A 14,817-nucleotide genomic window follows, 5' to 3' on the forward strand; every position below is an offset into this window, starting at 1 on the left:
ATTTGCATGTTTGGAGAAATAAACTCATCTATACATTGTGGATGGTGTAGGACTTGTCTTCTTGAAATCCAACAGCACTGTATTTGTCAGCTCTGGGGAGATGCACACCAGGGTAAGCATGGTTTCTTCTGGATGTCTTTATTTTCAAATATACTATGCCAATTCTATTCAATTACTAGTCTCGGAAATGGGCAGGGAGTCCCTTTCCTTCACACAGATTCATTTATAGTTACTTTGTAAGCATCAGAAGGCTCATGGTTGAAGAATGACCAGACATGCCAAAGTAAGGGAAGCATGAAAATGAGGTTTATTGAGGAGAGAAAGATAGGATTATAGGGCAAGAGCAAGATATAGGTTTACAGAGCATGGTACATACGCCACAGATGGCGACTGGCCACATTGTCACAGCAGGAAAAGAAAGCAAAAAGAAGGGTGCAAAAGGGGTTGGTTAGAGTCTGCATCTTGTTTTATAGTGCCCAGATTGGGACCTCCCTAGTGGCTCAGACGTCACCATGGTTAACCACTTTTATTGAACAGTTGGGAGATATATGTCCTGAGTCTTACTGCACATGCAGATCTCCCATGAGCCTCTCTGAAAGCCCATTTCAGGGGGGTGAATCACAGCAGCACCCACTTTTGTCCCTAGGAGACCCAGAATTCCTCGCTAATTTCCTAACACTTATATTGGTAATTTTCCAATTTAACTTTACAGATGTTCTCAGTCCTTAAGCTAGATAGAGTATATTATCAGAGTAAAACATGACTTCAGACTTCCATGGTGGCTTCATTGTCTTTGCACCAGAAAGGTTAATTAAAGGAATTAGCACTTTCATGAGAGCTAAAGACCTAACACTCTCTATTTAAGAATTATTAAGATCCTGAGGCTTACATACCTCTTGGTGAATAAGGTATCTCTGGAAACTACACTAAGCATGCACTGTTATTATAACCTGGATCATTATATAGGCACAAATTGGAAACATGATTGTTATCTTGGTTATACATCCATCCTAAAAGGGCCTCTTCTAGGGTGGTCCTCAAATCAGCATGGTTGAAAATTCTTGATAATGCTGAGAAGTAACAACTCTTTAATAATTTTTCAATTAATGATAAAAATTAACATTTTGTGACAAGAATGTACTTCAGGAGATGTGCAGACAGAGGGTGTCAAAAGCCCAAAATCACCAAATGAAAAAATAAAAATGCAAGTTCTAATTGCTTTAACGGAGACAGTCATTCTATTTATTGTTTAATCATTTATTTTCTCTTGTTAAATCTTTTGTGTGTAATTACATAGAAGAGAGTTGAAATCATATAGGACAATACCAAACTGATTTTTCCCAAATAAGGTTAGACAGTCAGTTTGTAAAACCATAGAGAGTAAGGCTCTGAAGTTTTCTTCAAGTTAAGCAGCCCAGAAACTAGTAGAGAAAGTGAAAATCATTTAGACTAAATAAAATTTTTATTGCCCTTGTGGGAGGGAAACATAAATGGCTCAACTATTTTATTAAGGTATAAGACTTATTTAAAGAATTTTCATGATTAATTTGCATTTATTTTTTATTATCATGAAACCACTCAAAATCTGTCCCCAGTTGGAGAGACATAATAATAAGAGGAACAGTACCAGAATATAAATAAGACTACTGGGAAAATTATTGTCTAAGGTAAAATAGGACATACAGCTTATACAGTAAATGGTAATCTTGGGTTGATATTTTTATAAAGAGTTCCATTTTATGGCAACTACATATGTTACTTAGCTAAATTCAAATTGATTTCTCCTTTCAAGATGATAAGTTACCTCTGAAACAGTCTGTAATCTCTAATAAATAAAATCATTGTAAAATATTTTTAAAGTTGAAAAGTAAAAGTACTTTTTTTTCCTACTTCAGTAAATAGACTAAAAATACAGTCTTTTTTCATTGTTTTCCTTTCTTGGGTCATGTCATTGGATCAGAAACATTGATTCATTAGCCTCTGATGATTGTGGAGCCTGCAAAATGCCTCACTTAACAGTTTGTTCAACACATTTATTTACAAGTAGGTCATATGGCATGTAGGCACTCTTATTGTTACTTGAAAGAGACTTTGACAGAACATAGTCAGTTCCTCCCTGGACAGCAGAGTCTGCCAATGGAAACTCCTCCTCATAGGCACTTCAAGCTTACCCAAAAAGTATTGATAAAATGACTACTGTACCTGCCCCCAAATTTCTGTATTATCTAAGCAAACCACAACAAAAGATGGTTAATAGTCTTTGACAAGGAAACTACTGAAAATTATTCTAGCTCTACCAAACTTACAGAATAATTAAACATATTTTTGTGTAAGTTGGAATTTTTTATAATCCTGTTTTTTCCAATCTCTGCAATAGTTTTACTCAGTTTGAATACTCCCCAAAGAAAATTTCCCGAATATGACATAGCAACAGTAAATGTGGAAGCAAGCAGTAAAGAAATTATGTTGTCCCCAGGCTGGGTCCATGTCTTCCCAATTATCAGATCATCTCCCACCTCCTCAAATTCTTTCAATATCCATCAAAACCAAAAACCAAAAACCTGAGAGCCTTATACTGCTCAGGAACACAGCAAAACTAGCATCTGGCAGTACATTTACCCAATAAAACACAATAAAACATGGACTAGAAACGCTAGATTATGTTGGTCTTATCTGTGTTCTTTTTCCCACTATTTTCTTTTGTTTGCTGATCGATTCTAATCTCGTATCTCAAATTTTCAACCACGCTTCTCTGAAATCTTTCTGTCCCTTCTCTACCACCCCTTTTCACATACAGATATATATTCTATTATTATTTAAATAGATTCAGGAGCACCCGTGGGTTTTGGTTACATGGATGAATTGTATAGTGGTGATGTCTGGGTTTTTAGTGTACCCATCACCTGAATAGCATACATTGCACCCAATAGGTAGTTTTTCTTCCCTCACTACCCCCCACTTCTGAGTCTCCAATGTCCATTGTACCACTCTGTATGCCCCTGCCTACCTGTAGCTTAGCTCCCACTTATAAGTGAGAACATGTGGTATTTGGTTTTCCTTTCCTGAGTTACATTACTTAGGCTAATGGCCTCCATTCCATCCAAGTTGCTACAAAAGACATTATTTCATTCTTTTTATGGCTGAATAGTATTCCATTGTGTATATATACCACATTTCCTTTATCCACTTCTTGGTTGATGGGAACTTAGGTTGATTTCATATCCTTGCAATTGTGAATTTGTGCTGCAATAAACATATGATTGCAGGTGTCCTTTTACCATTTCAATTTTAACCAGTGCTCATATTCTGCTCAGCACTTGACTCAGATTCTTGCTCCTTGTCTCCTTGCTTGGACAACACAGAAATGAGTGATTACATTCTGGTTGCTGTTGGATTTTCAAGTTTTCAGTTGAGAGAGTTCATAATTCTGCTCTAACTCCTGAAACAGAGAGGCTGGCTGGAATCTTGCTATGCCAAGTTTCGTCTGAGGACGAGCAGCATTGGCATCTCCTAGGAGCTTGTTAGGAATGCAGAATCTAAGACCTCATTCCACAACTACTGAATCTGAATCTGTGTGTGTGTGTGTGTGTGTGTGTGTGCATATATATATATATATATATATATATATATATATAAAAGATTTTCAAGGTAGTTCTGTCTTACATTAAGTATGAGAAACACTGAGATAAATCATTGGTTCACAAAATTATTCTTAACAGCACATGCTTTTCAATAAAGTAAACATTGGGTATACATGTGTTCCAAAATATGAATGTATCAGAATGTCTCTGCAGAAAAAGTAAAATTTCCCTGAATTTCTTACTGTTCCTGCAAAAATCCCTAGCCTCCTGAGACATAAATGTACATGATAGGGAATGTTTGCTTTCATGTCTGCCAGAAATACTTTACTTTTTACATATCATGAGAATTAAATCTGTAATCATTTGCCCAGTTAATTGATCTATCTGAAAACACACAAAAAAATTTCTCATCTCCCCTAGAGGGCTAAGTGTTTGCAGACCCAACTAGGTCCCCTGGTTAAATTCCTAAGAGAAAGACTGCAGCTGCTATCTCTCTAGGTATTTACATTTCAAGGAGGAATGAGGATGGAGAACTTGTAGATTTCTAGGTCCTAAAATCTGAGATGAGTGGAGCCATCTGGCTCTTGGAAAGATTTTATTTGCATATTATTGAGTTAAAGTTAAGAGTCAGACACATTAAGTTTCCAAGGACACCCTTTCAGGAGGGGTGGGGAGAAGAGCTTCTTCTTTCTCTTTGTAAGCAAAGAAAAATCATTTTTCCTCATCTTACCCCTAGCTTTGGAGTGCTTGGCTAATTGTGTAGGACAATTGACTTCTTTCTTATTGTGTAGCCCCAAAGGTAAGGCCTGGGGCAAGGTGGGGGGTACACTTATGATTAAGAAATTTGTTTCTGATTTAGAATACCTCTAATGTGCATTCAGGATAAATGAATAAACATGAATATTATAATAAAAACACAAGAATCACATTGGGAGTTTTGACTGAGGCACCAGGATACAATAGATACGATATTCCAAAGTGAGGTTGCTAGACCAAAATGTAAATTTTCAAAGAAAATAAAAGGTTGACAATTTTTCAAATCTTGAAACACTTTAAAGGTATTAAAGAGTTGAGTAGATCTGGAAGAGTGGATTTAGGAGATTTCTTTGGAGGAAGCTGTTACTGTGCTGTGGTCTCACCTATTGCCCTCCCCCAATCTCAGCGTGGAGAGGTGGGGATGGTCATATCCCACCTCAAGCCTAAAGATAAAAGTTTTAATGAAAGCAGTAAGACTATGGAATGTGTTCCTTACGGTTTGTGAGTCACAGAGGACTGACTTTTCACCATAGACTAGGAAATTACAAAGGCAAGTAAGATGGGATTGTGAGCTATTAAGTTGGAATGCAAAGGAGAAGTGACTATACTATAATACATCCAGAATTTGATGCGGTGAGAGGATGTGTTTTACCCATAAATCAGAAGCACTAGAGAGTGGAGCCACCTTGACTTTTGCCCAAGAAAACTACCTGGGCACATAAGGATACTTCCCAAAGTCAACTCTAAGATTCCACCAAAAACATCTGTTGATCAAGCAAAACTAAATAAATCAGACTCTCTTCAGTCAGGGAGAAATTGATGGGGAAAATATGCATAGGATTTTAGAACATAGGTATAGTGATGTAAAGATGGATCTTGCTGAGGTAAGGTGCTGTTAAGGACTAGACAGAGTTTATGATAGAGAGGCGAGGGTCTTGAAGTGAACCTTGATGAGCAAGCTGTTAGTCTTGAAAATCAGCTCTACTATTTGGTTCACAGTCTTTTTTTTTTTTTTTTTTTTTTTTTGAGACAGAATGTCGCTTTGTTGCCCGGGCTAGAGTGAGTGCCGTGGCGTCAGCATAGCTCACAGCAACCTCAAACTTCTGGGTTTAAGCAATCCTACTGCCTCATCCTCCCAAGTAGCTGGGACTACAGGCATGCGCCACCATGCCTGGCTAATTTTTTCTATATATATTTTAGTTGGCCAGATAATTTCTTTTTTTGTTTTTGTTTTTTTTAGTAGAGACGGGGTCTCGCTCTTGCTCAGACTGGTCTTGAACCCCTGACCTTGAGCGATCCACCTGCCTCGGCCTCCCAGAGTGCTAGGATTACAGGCGTGAGCCACCGCGCCCAGCCTCTGGTTTACAGTCTTATTTTGCAGCAGAAAAAATTCTATAGAACAAGTAGGTGAGTTACTTTTGCTTGTTCTCAGCGTTATTTCTCGGTATTATTAACATAGAGACAGTAAAGTATGCTCAGTCCCAGTATTATTTAACACAGATGCAGGAAATAAAATTGGTTTAAGGTTTCACACTCCAAGAGAGAGTTTTTTTGAAGTTGACAACCAGAGAAAAGAGAAGCAGAAGAGTGTAGGGACCAAGGCCATTGGCCTTACTTTAGGTTTGCTGAAAATCACTGACATGATGCAGATTGATTAATTGGAGAAAAAACATATAAATTTATTTAATGCCTATGCACAGGAGCCTTCAGAAGGAAGACCCAAAGATATAGGGGAAATTGTTCATTTTTATGCTTAGATTCAACAAAGTATGGACAGCCGTGTAGAAATGTGATTGGACAAAAAGGGGTATGATCTAATGCTAATATACTGAGTGGGGAAACCCAGCAAGGTCTGTGTGTCCAGATTCTTCTTGGCTTCTCTGAGCATGCCTTCTTCCTTCCTTCTGAGTGTAAGGCAAGGCCCTCTCTGGAATGGAGGTCTTATGACCCACAGTCAAATAAATTAGGTCAGATAATTTCTTTATGGCCACTTTTTACATAGAATAATTCTAGGTTTTATGACAGGCTTTTTACAAAAGGGATTCTTGTTTCTATAACATGACTTGTGGAAGGGGGATTCTAGTTTCTGTGGCTAGCCTCAGGGAAGAATGGGACTGAGACACAGGAGGACAGAAGAAAGAGAAAAACTTTTGCTTCTGAGGCTTTCATTTTAAGGTACTGTTGTCAGAGCCCCTACAAGAGGTAGCAGGAGCTGAAAGAATAGAATGTATCATGTACATCACAGAAGTGCAGAAGAGGGGATCCAGTAGAAGAGACTCTGAAGAACCCACTATTTATATGTGGGATACATATGTATCCTACATATATACATATATTGCATATATGTATATATATAATATAAATATATTTATATATGTATATATGTGGTTATATCACAAGATATATATGACCATATCTGTGAGATATAAGTCAGGCATAAAAATCTACTAGGCCTAGGGAGAACAAACCATCTGCTACAGTACAAGTCAGGTAAGAACTTCCCTATCCCCCTCCCTCTTCTCCCTAAACTCCATTAGATGCTGTCAAGGTCAGTGGACACAGCATTAGTGAGTGATGATAAATAGGACCTAGAGAAAAAGAAGAAACAGATCACCCCCCTACCCCAAGGCAGATGGGCTATCTTGAACTGTTTTGAATGAAGTACAAATTGATGAGTCTTAAATTGGACTGAAGCTTGTCTAAATACTAAGTTGAGACTGAATATTTGCAACTTAAAGTAATCATAGAACTTCCTGTTACGTAAGAATAATTAGAGAAGGCATGTTGCCTGTCTACTGGAATTTTCACCTGGTGGAAGAGGAAGACATTTCCCCCACAGAATTTATTTTGAAAGGACAGTAGGAGACAAAAATAAGGCTGTGTTTTGATTATTTCCTTCACTGATAATGTATTCACTTAGAAATTATATACATATACTACTAATATATAACATGCACACAAAATATATAAATACAACAACCTAAAGATGAAATGTATAAAAAATATTTTTATTTTCTGTATTAACAGTGCAAAGTGTTTTGTGAACAACATGATTGTATGTGCTTTATTTTTTTAAACATTTTGGTATTCCATTAAAGGTACAGTATTCAAGGTTATAGTTCTATGTGCAGTTCATTTTCATTCTTGTTTTTGTAGCTGTCATAGCTTGAAAAGTAAGTTGATCCTTATGGAAGAAGAATATCATTGGCTGTACTTACTTAATGAGGATGCTCATTTTGTAATCCCAACTACTAAATATTAAAAGGACTTCATTGAAATTTGACAAGTAAATTTCCATTTTCTCTGATGGGGGAATAATCAGATGTGCTTGCAAACTTATCAAGGGAATTGAAATCTTAGATTATTAAAGACACTGAAATTTCACTGAAACTCTTCCTTTGGGAGATTTTTAAATAAGTTAGAAAACTGAAGCCTGGTTGTTCAAGTGACAAGATATCAGAGTTTTTATAGGTGACATACCTTTTTCAGCAACAAAGCCACCCACAAATGAGAAAAATCCAAAAACTCTTTTTTTAATACTCTGTACATAACATGAGCTATTTTCAATGGCAACTGCTTGCTTGTTCTTTGTAAAAACCCACTTAATATTAAAGTGTGTGTGTGTGTGTGTGTGTGTGTGTGTGTGTGTCTTTAAATGCCTGTGAGGTAGCAACTACTGACAATCACTGGTCATCCTCAAAATGGTCAGCAAATTAACATATTTCTAAAAGAAAAAAATGATATGTCTAATTTTAACTACTTTTCTTGTGCTTTGTCAGGAGTTAACCAGTGAACCTCGGCAGGGAACAAAAGATATGCTCACGCCCCATCCCAATATACAATATTGTGAAGATTCTACCATTTAAGATTGTAAAATCCCATACCTGAGCATGTATTAATATAAACCACAATCTATTGCAATATGTTGAAAGCAAGGGAACTAGGAAAGTCACTGCTGTGGCCAGATACCGGGCTTTCCTCAGCACAGGATGTGACACTTGAGCATCTGGCGACAAACCAAGTGTGAAAGTCATATATCAATCATCAGCAAACCTCACTGCTTTCCATTTTTAGATAGAACATTGTTACTGGAAGGTCAAATACTTTCCTCCAGCATACCACAGTGTCACCTGGCACAACACTGAAAGGTATGTTCTGAACTTTGGAGAATATGGATCTAGAGCAGGCCTAGGAAGGAGGCAGAGAATATAAAGTCAATGCCATTAGCCTGCTAGATCCCTGGTGCCACTCCTCTACATTTTCCCACCTTTTATATTCCCAGGAACTGCATCCATCACTGTCTGTTGTGCACCTCACCATAGAGCCCTGGCTCTGACAGTTAATAGACCTGTTTCTACATAAGGAATCCTATCAATGCCCAAGGCTGAGGGATTCCTGCATCTATACTGTGACATGACATCAATTTCCCTCAGTAGAGATTCAACAACTGCAACCGATGAGATGTGATCACATGAAACAACAACAAAGAGCACAACCAGGAGAACTTCTCTGAAGATTTTATAATGGCACACTTTTAAAATTGTAAATTACTCTTGCAAGTGGTTAAAGTCAGGGATTAACCTTTGTGGAGTGCCTAATACAATGCCACCATCTCCAGGGGGCTTACTAAGTGGTTCCTGGGTTTTGACACTTTTAACTAATGAGAACAGAAAAAACAGACAATGAGCTGTTACGAGACTGGTTTTACAATGCCAATCAGCAATGTTTAATGCATACACTAAGAAAATGAACTTTACACCCTAGGGCTACATGCACATTCTTCAGACCACTCTGCTATTCTAATATCCTGATCATTGAGCCTCATAATGGAGTGATTTGCCAGAGGAAATCTTTAACTGCCTTGTTCCACTTTTACAAGTGAGATTTTGCCTCTTTAAGAAATCATAACTATATTGTCCTAAATTGATATGTTATACAACAGGGTTTCTCAGATAATTCTTTGTTGTAGGGGGCTGCACTGTGCATTGTAGGATATGTCCCTGGTCGCAGCATTCCTAGCCTCTACCCTCTAGATACCACCTACACCCCACTCACCAGTTGTGACAGCCAAAATGCCAAATATCTCCTAGGGAGCAAACACACGCCCTGTTGAGAACCACTGATATAGAACTGTAGAATTGTAGAGCACGCCTACACAGCTAATCACAAAAATATGAATTCTGCATAAATTAGCAATAATAATTATCCTTATTTTTGCTACATACATTCTTCCTTGACAGATTTGAAACCTACCTGGGTTGTGGGTATATTTTGGAACTTCCTTGCAAATCTATATTAAGCATTTTCTCAATCGTTCACTTTTGACTGGATCCTTCCCTCTTTCTCCTCTTCACTTCCAATGCCTTTATAATGGAGCTGCTTGGCTGGCCTGTTTATCTGGCGCAAAGCAACTGCCATGGGAAAAGATCCTCCTAGAATAGTGAGTCTCAGACCTTAATTTGCACCATTATCACCTGGAAAATCTTGTTAAAATGTTCTGATTATCAGTGTTTAGAGTGAGGCCTGAATTCTGATTTTATAACTTCCATGGTCCCAGGACCACACCGACAGAAGCAGGGTCCCAGCATACCAGCAGTAGAACTGGGCATGCGTATAATCAGATATTGTTCCGGCATTATTACAATCATCACTGTGCCCCCATGAAAACAATTTTCCCTGTTGCTTTTGAAACAGCAATTATTAACTTGCTTCCATTCTATCCATCACAGAAAATGTCCTGATTCAGAGAGGACTGAAAGGAACAGTGATTCACACCCTTGGCTTCACAGTAGAATTACCTGGGCGCTTTCTAAAATTCCTGATGCCCAGGCCACACTCCAGGCCACTTAAATCAGAATCTTTAGGGGTGGGAACCAGACAGCTCTTTATTTTAAAGCTCTCTAGGTGATTCCAATGAGCAGTAAGGTTTCAGAATTACTGCTGAGTTTCTTGCTATACAAATTATGGTCCACAGACCAGCTGCATAGGCATCACCTGTTTTTCAGAAGTGAAAAATATCAAGCCTCAGTTTTGACAAACTAAGACAAATTCTGCATTTTATTAAGATCCCAAGTGATTCCTATGTACCATAAAGTATAGCAAAGCACTGCATTAGACCTTTAAGTGAATTAAATAAGTTTAAAATTTTTTATTTTACTATTGTAAGAACACTTAACACAAAATCGAGCCTCTGAACACATTTTAAGTGTATAATACATTATTGTTGACTATAGGTATAATATTGTATAGCAGTTGACTATAGGTATAATACTGTACAGCAGATATTGACTCTAGGTATATTATTGTATAGCAGATCATCTTACTTAACTGAAACTTTATGCCTGTTAATAATAACTCCCCATATCTCTTCCCCTATTCCCTGTTTACTACCATTCCAGTCTTAGATTTTATGAATTTGAGTATTTTAGATATCTCATATAAGTGGAATCATAGATTACTTGTCTTTCTGTGACTGTCTTATTTCACTTAGCATAATATCCTCAAGGGCTATCCATGTTATATCACAGAATTTCCTTCTTTTAAAAGGCTGAATAGTATTCTATTGTATGTATATACCACATTTTCTTTATCCATTCATTTTCCCTGATCATTTAGTTTGTTTCTATATCTTAGCTATTGTGAATAGTGCTGCTATGAACATGGGAGTGCCAATATCTCTTTGAGATCTTGATTTTAATTCTTTTGAATATATAATGAGAAGTAGAATTGCTGCATTATATGGTAGTTTAATTTTTATTTTTCTGTGCTCCACTCAGATGCTGTAATCTCTTACCTGGGCCTTAGCTCTTGTGAAGGCATTTTTGTGTCTGGGTGGTCGTTCAAATTGATGTTTCTGTGAGAGGATGAGTGTTAGGGTATGAGCTAGTGCATGCAGGTTTTGAGAGAGATTTCTCCAGGCAATGATTAGGATAGTAAAAGGAAAAGTTTACCCTACTTCTTCTGACAGAAAAATGGCCAACATGAAAGAGGAAGAGGGAGAGTGTGTTGGCCTAGAAGACCAGTTACTCATACTTTTTATTTAGGAGTTGTAAAGGGAGTGAAGATGATTTATGGCTGTAACCAAATGAACAGGGTATTGTGAACTGCTGTATCCACTTCTTTTTTTTTTTTTTTTTAACAGCAGGCAGATAACATAAGTGCCTGCCTCTTGTTTGGAGACAAGTTTATCACTGGGAATTGTGATCTTGTCTGAGATTTTGCCCTTGAGATATGGGTATGGGCAGGAACTGAGGCCTGAAGTTTGTATCCCTGTTCAGGGACTCTTCAAGGCTGTAAAAAGCAAATTCTAAATGGCAGTTTCTGGCGAATGTAAAGAGAAAAATTTACATTTCCTTTCTGTGTGCTCAGCTCTTTTTAGATGTTATGAAAACAGAACCCTGCAGGGTGCCTGTCATCAAGGGAGGGAGGGAGGGAAGGGGTGGAGACAGAGAGAGAGAGAACTCTTATGTTTGATCTTAGCCCTTACTGAAAACTATGAGTTAGATATTTTTGTTATGAATATGTTCCTGTTATTTTGCTAACAAGGCCATCCTTTCAATGAGCACTGGAAACTCCTTTTCCTCCATCTTGCTGACATCACTCTTAAAGATAGTCTTTTTAACAGACATTGCTAGAAACAAGACACTGATATGCCAAAAATTGAATATAGACACAGACCTTACATCCTTAACTAGAATTAACTCAAAGTTGATCATAGACCTAAACATAAAACACAAAATTATAAAAACTCCTAGGAGATAACGTAGGAGAAAATTTAGGCGATCTTGAGAATGACAATGATTTTTTAGATTCAACAACAAAGGCATGATCCATGAAAGAAATATTTGATAAGCTGGACTTCATTAAAATTAAATGCTTCTGATCTGCAAAAGACAATGTCAAAAGAATGAGAATACAAGCCAAAGATTGGGCGAAAATATTTGTAAAAGACACATGTGATAAAGGACTCATCCAAAATATATAAGAAACTCTTAAAACTCCATGATAAGAAAATGAAAAACCCAATTGAAAAATGGGAAAAAGACATGAACAAACACCTCTGTTCTTAAATGTAAAGAAGATATACAAGTGGCAAATAAATAAATTAAAAGTTGTTCAATATCAAATGTCCTTAGAGAACTTCAAATTAAAACAAAAATGAGATACCACTATATACCTATTGGAACAGTCGAAATGCAAAACTGTGACTATACCAAATACTAGTGAGTTTGTAGAGAAACAGTAACTCTCATTCATTGCTGGAGGGAATACAAAATGGTGCAGCCCCATTGGAAGAGAGTTTGGCATTTTTTTTTTTTTTTTTACAAAAGTAAACATATTCTTACCATACAATCCAGCAATTGTGTTTCATGGTGTGTACTCAAATGAACTGAAAACATGTCCTCCCAAAAACCTTCACACAGGGCCGGGCGCGGTGGCTCACGCCTGTAATCCTAGCACTCTGGGAGGCCGAGCCGGGTGGATCGCTCGAGGTCAGGAGTTCGAGACCAGCCTGAGCAAGAGTGAGACCCCGTCTCTACTAAAAAATAGAAAGAAATTATATGGACAACTAAAATATATATATACAAAAAAATTAGCCGGGCATGGTGGCTCATGCCTGTAGTCCCAGCTACTCGGGAGGCTGAGGCAGTAGGATCGCTTAAGCCCAGGAGTTTGAGGTTGCTGTGAGCTAGGCTGACGCCACGGCACTCACTCTAGCCCGGGCAACAGAGTGAGACTCTGTCTCAAAAAAAAAAACAAAAAACAAAAACCTTCACATAGATGTTTTTAGCAGCTGTATTCATAATTGCTGAAATGTGGAAGCAACCAAGATGCCCTTCAGTAGGCAAATGAATAAATAAACTGTGGTACATCCTGACAATGAAATATTATTCAGTATTGAAAACAGAAATGATCTTTCAAGCCATGCAAAGACATGAAGGAACCTTACATGCACATTATAAATGAAAGTAGTCAACCTGAAAATGCTACATAAGGTAATATTCCAATCATATGACATTCTGTATAAGAGAAAACTACGGAGTCAGTAAAAAGATCAGGAGTAAGGGGGAGGAAGGGATGATTGGGGGAAGATAGAGGATTTTTAGGGCAGTGAAGCTATTCTGTATTGTATTATAATTGTAATATAATGTAGGTACAAGTCATTACACATTTGTCAAAATCCATAGAATGTATAACACCAAGAGTGAACTTGGTAAACTGTGGACTTTGGGTAATAATGATGTGTGAATGTAGGTTAATGGAATGTAACAAATGTGCCACTCTGCATGTAGGATGTTGATAAAGGAAAGGCTGTACATGTGTATGGGCACGGGTTTATGGGATCTTTGTGTACCTTCCACTTGATTTTGCTGTGAAACTTCTCTAAAAATTAATTTTATTAATGAAAAGATCATTCTGGCTTCTATGGAGAGTAGACCATAAGAGGTAAAGGATGGAGAAAGAGAAACCATTTAGGAGGTTACTGTCAATCTGGGAGATAACTGATGATGTGTTTGATGAGGATAACAGTAGTAGAGACGGTGAGAAGAAGTCAGATTTTAGATAAATTTTGACAACAGTTGATGCTGTATTGGATGTGGACGAGTGAAGGATGTCTCTGTGTTTTTTGATTCAGATAAAGAAAGAATCAGTAATATACTGATATGCAAAAGAGTAAAGGAGTCTCCTTCATCTGCTTTTAAAATATTCTTTAGTCTCCTAGATCCTTGGAAAGCAATTTACTTTTGTCCGTGTCAGCAAGGAAAGGGTGCAAAATAAAGCATACAACTTTCATCTACTTCTCATTTTACGTAGGGCCAATCTTGTTTACACACAACAAATGTTAAAATTTCTATATTTAGCTCCAGTCTAGATTTACATTCAATCCATACCCAATACCAATGTTGCTGTCAACACCTGCTCCAGTCCTACCCACTTCTAGTCCCTATAAGCCTTCAGTGCCTTCTAAGCCCTAACTATCCTATACAATTTAAAATCTTAAAAACCAAAAACAGAGAGATAGAGACAAGAAAGGTGGGGGAGGAGAAAGAGAAATTAGTAGGTAGGTAGGTAGATAATTCTCACTCCATTCCCTGTTGGCTTTTATTTTCTATTCCATTTTATATCTCCTTCCAAGTTGTATGTCAAATGTTTAATACAGTCTAAAGTCTTTGTGGAAAATGTAAATGTAGGATTCAGGGCAGGGGATAAGAACAAGGAAAAAGTTGTTTGTGAAGCGATATTGTGAACAGAAATGTGGGGAAACAAAGAAAATGAAAATATATTCATTTCTTTAAAAAAAAAAAAAAAAACCAACCACTGTATGATTCCACTTATACGAGTTACCTAGAATAGTCAAAATCCTAGAGACAGAAAGTAGAATGGTGGTTGCCAGGGTCTGGGGAGCAAAGGAATTGCAGAGTTGTTGTTTCATGGTTATAGTGTTTCAGCTTTGCAAGATGAAGAGTTCTGGAGATGG

Source organism: Eulemur rufifrons, chromosome 30 (assembly GCF_041146395.1).
Source record: "Eulemur rufifrons isolate Redbay chromosome 30, OSU_ERuf_1, whole genome shotgun sequence".
In the NCBI taxonomy this organism is placed as follows: Eukaryota; Metazoa; Chordata; class Mammalia; order Primates; family Lemuridae; genus Eulemur; species Eulemur rufifrons.